This window comes from Triticum dicoccoides, chromosome 2A (assembly GCF_002162155.2).
Source record: "Triticum dicoccoides isolate Atlit2015 ecotype Zavitan chromosome 2A, WEW_v2.0, whole genome shotgun sequence".
Classification (NCBI taxonomy): domain Eukaryota; kingdom Viridiplantae; phylum Streptophyta; class Magnoliopsida; order Poales; family Poaceae; genus Triticum; species Triticum dicoccoides.
Window position 1 is genome coordinate 566793366 of NC_041382.1, and position 8405 is coordinate 566801770.

The window sequence follows — 8405 nt, forward strand, 5'->3', positions numbered from 1 at the left end:
CGGGTCCACCAATGCCACTTTCACCATAGGCGCTAACCTCGAACCCGGGCAGGAGGAGGCCCTGGTCGGGTTCCTGCGTACAAACAAGAAGGTATTTGCTTGGGAGCCTGACCATTTGGCAGGGATCCCTAGGAGTGTAATCGAGCATCACCTCAACGTGTGCCCCAACGTGCGCCCTGTGAAGCAGAAGGCCAGGCGGCAGTCCACAGAAAAGCAGGCCTTCATCGTCCAAGAGACCCGCAAATTAGAAGCCGCCGGGGTCATTCGCGAGGTCCGATACCCGGATTGGTTGGCCAACCCTGTCGTTGTGCCAAAGAAGGGAGGGAAGGAGCGCATGTGTGTCGACTTCACCAACCTCAACAAAGCATGCCCGCAAGGTCCATTCCCGCTCCCCTTGATAGAGGCGGGGTGTCCCGATCTTTCGATGAGATGATGACTATCGATTTGGTGGAGACGACTTTGACGATCCGACTACAAACGTGCACGACGTTGCGCCTTAGCAATCGCTAAACCAACTCCGAGAGGTTATTGACCACGCTGGAGCACGATCAACCTGACCATGAAGGTCTATTCCTGCAAGCAATCGAAGAACGAGCAAGAATATGATAAAGCAATCTGAATATTGCGAATATATATGAAGTATTGATAATGGTGGGGATCCGAAAAGTGGTCTTGGTCTGGTCGTTGGACACAAACGAAGCACACGAAGTTGCAATGGCTAACTTTTAACTAAACAAATCCCAAGGAAAAAGCTACTAGATGGATCTACTTATATAGGAGCAAGGGGTGGCGGCCAAGGAGGTGGGAGGACGTCCCAAGGCAGCCTAAAACTAACCCTAGGTCGTACAAGGCTCATGGGCCCAAGTGGAGGTGATGTAACACCTTTGGACTTGTAGATTGACTCGGATTCTGCTGCAGCATCAGATTGTTTCGTCCACAACTCAACGCTCCGGACGAATTTGAAGGTGATTCCAATTGGGTTGGAAAGTGCACGAAATCTAGTTTCCAACAAAAAAAAATCACCCAATTCGGAGTCCGTATGAAAAACTTGTGTGCGTTTTGAGTCAGGTATGTCTGTGCAGTCCGAATCTGAATCCAGAACGTGAGAGACTTGGACTCTATCTTCTCTTGGGCCAAAAGTGACGTGAGAGAACTTTTTGGACAGCAAATAAACATCCCTTTCTTCCTTATCTTCATATGTGGATTGTACAAATGTCCCATACACCTGCAATTAGACAAAACACAAAAGTGTGTGAAGTATTTTTGTTCTGGATAACATAAATAGATTATTGAATAGTTTGCACTAGAAATCACCTGACAAATATGCATATATGCAATATTTTTGGTCATATCCAAGGTAGTCATGTCCTCATCATCCTCCCCTTCTTGAAAATAAAGCCGTCCTCGGCGTTGCTTAATCTGAAATGTGGCTAACAAAAGAGACAAGGTGTACATGTTGTATATGTATATGTCATCCATTTTTACTTTCCTTGATTTTTGCATATATGACACATGAATAGATGAGTAACTTGCATAGTTCATAAAATCTAAAGCCAAAAAAATTAGCACAAGAAGTAGAAGGCATGAAAATATTGCAACTCAGTTTGCACATATAAGTGAAGCTCTTATTCATTTCAAAAGATTGACAATGTTCATCATTAAGCCATCCCAACATTGGTGAATAAACCTTACTTGCATCAAATTTACATGCTACAACATGCTTAAATAAGCAAACATGCAATAAGTCATTCAACACAGAATCATCACCAAGATTAGAGGTCATATCAAAATGATTAAACATTGGTTCTTTTGCATCAATAGTTAATTCAATGGGTGCACTCAAAAATGTTGGTATTTCAGTTGTTTGATCACATGGCAAAGTCAAATTATCAACGTAGTCCTCTAAAATAGGTGGTGTGATCAAAGTAGTGGGTAGCTCATCAGATGGTGCATTCAAATTGACAAGGCATTCATCATTCTCATGTAGAGATGGAAGATCAGTACCTTTGTCATTACCTCTTATGATCAACTCAGATGATGTAGCCACTCTCGGGGGCGATGTGTCACATGGTGGAGGTGATGTAGTCCTGACAACAACGGATGTGGTTGTCATAGTATGCCTAGTAGTTGAAGGAACAATCATATCAACTCTTGGAATGTGCACCGTGCGCTTGTTCTTCTCGTGGCCAACACGTCGTTTTATTTCCTGTTCAGCTTTGCAAGCAAGATGAAACAAATGGTCCATAGGATAACACTCTTCATGAATTAGTATCTCTTGAATATCATGGTTTAATCCTCCCCAAAATCTATCCATAAAATCATCTTCACTTTCTTCTAAAGAGGAATGCAACAAGGTAGTTTGTAAATCATCATAATATTTTGTTACAGTTTCACTACCTTGTTTTAAGTGTTGCAACTTCTTAATCATGTCACGAGTATAATAAGCAGGGACGAAAGTATGTCGCATGGCAAGTTTCAAATCATCCCAAGTAGTAGGTATATAATCAGGGTGTAACCGACAATATTCACTCCACCAAACCAAAGCATAACCAGTGAAAGAACCAACCGCAACCTTAACCTTTTTATGTTCATTGAAATTATGGGAAGCAAATATATTTTTTATGTCGAACTCCCATTCAATATATAAAGCAGGTTTAAAACGGCCATTAAATGGTGGTATAGATACATTAACCTGATCATGTGCATTTGGATGTTTGTGCACCTCTTGTGACGGTTGTGGTATTTGCAAAGGTGGTGGCACGTCTCCCGTGATCGACAAAGCCCATGAATTGACTCTGGATCCTGTCATGATTAGTAGAACAAGAAACAAAACCCAAAAATAATGTTCCTATAACTACTAGGATGTGGTGGTAAAACGCTCACAGTAAAGCAAATATCAATGTCTTACAAGTTCTTACCATGCAGCAGGCGGTGATCGGCAACCAGCGGTGTCAAGTAACTCCGAATATTGAGTAAAGCGATTGCCAGGGGAGCGTACGTATACACGGTGTAGAAATATGTGGAGCTGGGTTGGCTATATATGGTAGCAAAAGATTAGCAATAATCAATTCAAAGATGCAATGTTGAATAAACGCTCAACGACGGTACTGTGCTGGTCCTAGGCTAGACCGGACTAGAGACGCGAGCCTAGAACACTAATGAGGTCACGGCGTAGCACAACTAGCATCAATGAAGGATACTAAGTAGCTCTTGACAGCAAGATATAAGTGAAGATCACAACGGCAGTGAAGATAATGATGAAAAACAACTGCCAAGCAGGATATACAACAACTCTCGAGTGTCCCGATAGAGGCGGGGGTGTCCCGATCTTTCGGTGAGATGATAACTATCGAGTTGGTGGAGACGACTTTGACGATCCGACTACAAACGTGCACGACGTTGCGCCTTAGCAATCGCTAAACCAATCTCCTGAGGTTACTGACGATGCCGGAAGCACGGTCAGCCTGACCACGAAGGTCTATTCCTGCAAGCAATCGAAGAACGAGCAAGAATATGATAAAGCAATCTGAATATTGCAAATATATATGAGGTATTGATAATGGTGGGGATGTGTAAGCGGTCTTGGTCTGGTCGTTGGACACAAACGAAGTACACGAAGTTGCAATGGCTAACTTTTAACTAAACAAATCCCAAGGAAAAGCTACTAGATGGATCTACTTATATAGGAGCAAGGGGTGGCGGCCAAGGAGGTGGGAGGACGTCCCAAGGCAGCCTAAAACTAAATCTAGGTCGTACAAGGCCAATGGGCCCAAGTGGAGGTGATGTAACACCTTTGGACTTGTAGTTTGACTCGGATTCTGCTACAGCATCAGATTGTTTCGTCCACAACTCAACGCGCGGACGAATTTGAAGGTGATTCCAATTGGGTTGGAAAGTGCACGAAATCTAGTTTCCAACAAAAAAAGAATCACCCAATTCGGAGTCCGTATGAAAAACTTGTGTGCGTTTTGAGTCAGGTGTGTCTGTGCAGTCCGAATCTGAATCCAGAACGTGAGAGACTTGGACTCTATCTTCTCTTGGGCCAAAAGTGACGTGAGAGAACTTTTTGGACAGCAAATAAACATCTCTTTCTTCCTTATCTTCATATGTGGATTGTACAAATGTCCCATACACCTGCAATTAGACAAAACACAAAAGTGTGTGAAGTATTTTTGTTCTGGATAACATAAATAGATTATTGAATAGTTTGCACTAGAAATCACCTGACAAATATGCATATATGCAATATTTTTGGTCATATCCAAGGTAGTCATGTCCTCATCACAGCGGTGTCAAGTAATTCCGAATATTGAGTAAAGCGATTGCCAGGGGAGCGTACGTATACACGGTGTAGAAATATGTGGAGCTGGGTTGGCTATATATGGTAGCAAAAGATTAGCAATAATCAATTCAAAGATGCAATGTTGAATAAACGCTCAACGACGGTACTGTGCTGGTCCTAGGCTAGACCGGACTAGAGACGCGAGCCTAGAACACTAATGAGGTCACGGTGTAGCACAACTAGCATCAATGAAGGATACTAAGTAGCTCTTGACAGCAAGATATAAGTGAAGATCACAACGGCAGTGAAGATAATGATGAAAAACAACTGCCAAGCAGGATATACAACAACTCTCTCTCCAACTTTCCTCTTGAAAAGTTTGAGACAATTTTCTGATAAATTCTTTCAAAGAATGCTACTAACTCAAGCTTTCCAATGCAAAAAGAATCACTCAATTCCGAGTTGATATGAGGAGTCAAAGAATTCTAAAACTGGCCTGAAAAATTGGAACAAGTTGTGTTCACGAACTTCGGAGGGCAAAAAGACCTATTTAGGAGCCAATTTTGAGGTGTCAAATATTGAACTAGCTTCTGCAACTATTTAGATGCGGCTCGTCGCTATCTTCAATTTGAGTACTCACGGAGCCAAAACTGACTTCGTATGAGTAAGATACACCTGTTTTACTGAACAGTGCGCAAAACAGATTCCAATCCGAATTCAGGTACGAGATTGATTCTAGATAGATCCATTTTTTTTCTTCTCTCTTTTTTTTCTCACGCCTTTTTTTTCTTTTTCTTCTCCCTCTTTTTCTTTTTTTTTCTTTCTTTTTTCTCTTTTTTTTTCTTTATCTTCTTCTTCTCCCTCTTTCCAAGACAAACTAGATAAGATGCAGATTCGATCAGGCGAAGATGTGAGTGACCTCAACTATGATTATGACAATAAACAGTGCGTAGCACATGGTGGAAATTGGTGGATGGGATAATGATGCAGTGGCTGCGTGACTAATGTGAACAGAACTCGAAACTCTAAAGGAACTTGACACTAAGACCAGCAACTCGACACGGCGATGCAACCGATAATTCAATAATGCAAACAATGAAAAGAAAATTGCAAAGGCTCAGTCTGGCTAGGACAAAGGATGAATAGATCTAACTTTTGTTTTGTGGCTTTTTCTTGGACAATAGGTAAGAAAATAAATCTAATCTAGAAAAAACTAGAAATTCTCACCGAGCAACCTGAAAACTAATACCACTTGATAGAGGCGGGGTGTCCCGATCTTTTGATGAGATGATAACTATCGATTTGGTGGAGACGACTTTGACGATCCGACTACAAACGTGCACGACGTTGCGCCTTAGCAATCGCTAAACCAACTCCGAGAGGTTATTGACCACGCTGGAGCATGATCAACCTGACCATGAAGGTCTATTCCTGCAAGCAATCGAAGAACGAGCAAGAATATGATAAAGCAATCTGAATATTGCGAATATATATGAAGTATTGATAATGGTGGGGATCCGAAAAGTGGTCTTGGTCTGGTCGTTGGACACAAACGAAGCACACGAAGTTGCAATGGCTAACTTTTAACTAAACAAATCCCAAGGAAAAAGCTACTAGATGGATCTACTTATATAGGAGCAAGGGGTGGCGGCCAAGGAGGTGGGAGGACGTCCCAAGGCAGCCTAAAACTAACCCTAGGTCGTACAAGGCTCATGGGCCCAAGTGGAGGTGATGTAACACCTTTGGACTTGTAGTTTGACTCGGATTCTGCTGCAGCATCAGATTGTTTCGTCCACAACTCAACGCTCCGGACGAATTTGAAGGTGATTCCAATTGGGTTGGAAAGTGCACGCAATCTAGTTTCCAACAAAAAAAGAATCACCCAATTCGGAGTCCATATGAAAAACTTGTGTGCGTTTTGAGTCAGGTATGTCTGTGCAGTCCGAATCTGAATCCAGAACGTGAGAGACTTGGACTCTATCTTCTCTTGGGCCAAAAGTGACGTGAGAGAACTTTTTGGACAGCAAATAAACATCTCTTTCTTCCTTATCTTCATATGTGGATTGTACAAATGTCCCATACACCTGCAATTAGACAAAACACAAAAGTGTGTGAAGTATTTTTGTTCTAGATAACATAAATAGATTATTGAATAGTTTGCACTAGAAATCACCTGACAAATATGCATATATGCAATATTTTTGGTCATATCCAAGGTAGTCATGTCCTCATCACCCGCATCGACCAGATCATCGATTCCACCGTGGAATGCGACCTGCTATGCTTCTTGGATGCCTTCTCTGGGTATCACCAGATCAAGATGGCGGTAGAAGACGTCGAAAAGACAGCTTTCCTAACCCCGTGTGGGGTGTACTGCTACACATGCATGCCATTCGGGCTGTGTAACGCAGGGGCGACCTTTCAGCGGCTGATGCACATCACCTTGGGCCCGCAGCTCGGGAAGAATGTTGAAGCTTACGTCGATGACATCGTGGTAAAGTCTCGGGAGGCCAGGACCCTGATACAAGACCTGGAGGAAACCTTCGCGGGTCTCAACGCAGTGAACCTACGGCTCAACCCAGAGAAGTGTGTGTTTGGAGTCCCCTCGGGCAAGCTCTTGGGTTTCCTCGTGTCCCACTGAGGCATGGAGGCTAACCCGGAAAAGGTCAAGGCGGTGGAAGACATGAGCCCGCCAAAGACCCTCAGATAAATGCAGAAGCTCACTGGGCGCGTGACCGCGCTGGGGCGCTTCATCTCCAAGTTGGGGGAACGAGCGCTGCCCTTCTTCCAGCTAATGAAGAAAAAGGGGCCCTTTGAGTGGACAAAAGAGGCCGACAAGGCGTTCCAGGATCTCAAGAGATACCTGACCAGCCCACCGGTCATGGTGGCGTCGCGCCCTCAAGAGCCCCTGGTGCTTTACCTCGCCGCCACTCCCTACTCCGCCAGCGCAGCCCTGGTGGCGGTTAGAGAGGAGCGTCGAATCAAAACCGTGGCAGGAGCCCGGGACAAGGTAGAACAGGAACAAGGAAGGCCCGCAAAAACTGCCACCGCGGCTGAGGAGGATTAGCCGCCGCAGAGGAGTGCACTAGAGGCGGAAGAGGCCCCTCTCCCAGATGGCCAGCCTCAGGAGGCCTCATCGCCTCAAGAGGCGCCAGGGTCTCCGGAGGGAGCCGCCAGCACTGACGCACCCAACCTCGTTGAGCACCCCATGTACTTCGTCAGCACGGTGTTGCGGGATGCGAGGGCACGGTACCCCATGCCTCAGAAACTCCTCCTCGCGCTACTGGTGGCCTCGCGCAAGCTGCGGCATTATTTTCAGGGTCACCCCATCAAGGTCGTCTCGTCATACCCCTTGGAGAGAGTGCTCAGGAGCCCTAACTCAGCTGGAAGGGTCGCTGAGTGGAACATAGAACTGCAAGCGTTTCAGCTCGAATTCTGCATGACCAGGGTCATCAAGGGAGCAGCGTTGGCAGATTTTGTGGCAGAATGGACGGATGCACCAGGCCTCAAGGCCAACGAGGATCGGTCCCTCTCCCCGGGAAGTGAGGCACCAGAAGGCTGGGTCGTGCACTTTGATGGGGCGTTCTCCAAGCATGGCGCTGGGGCTGGGGCGGTGCTTATATCGCCCACTCAGGACAAGCTCTACTACGCTGTGCAGCTTTGTTTCCAACGAGGTGAAAAGGTCTCCAACAACATAGCGGAGTATGAAGGTTTAATAGCGGGCTTGAAGGCCGCAGCTGCCTTGGGAGTGAAACGCCTCACCGTCAAGGGCGATTCGCAACTCCTTGTCAATTTCTCCAACAAGGTGTACGAGCCGAAATATGAGCACATGGAATCCTACCTTGCGGAGGTCCGCAGGATGGAGAAGCAGTTCTGGGGGTTGGAGTTGCAGCATGTGCCCCATGACACCAATCAGGAGGCCGACGACATCGCCAAATGGGCGTCCAGGCGGTTACATCAGGAGCCTGGCGTTTTCGAGGAGCGGCTCTTCAAGCCCTCAGCCCTGCCGTCAATGTCAAACACGGCTCAGCCTCGGGAGGAGCTCCCCCGGCCACCTGCCTCGGGAGCTCCGACCTGCGGGCCAGCCTCAGGAGCACGCCTGCTCCTGACAATGGAACCTCAG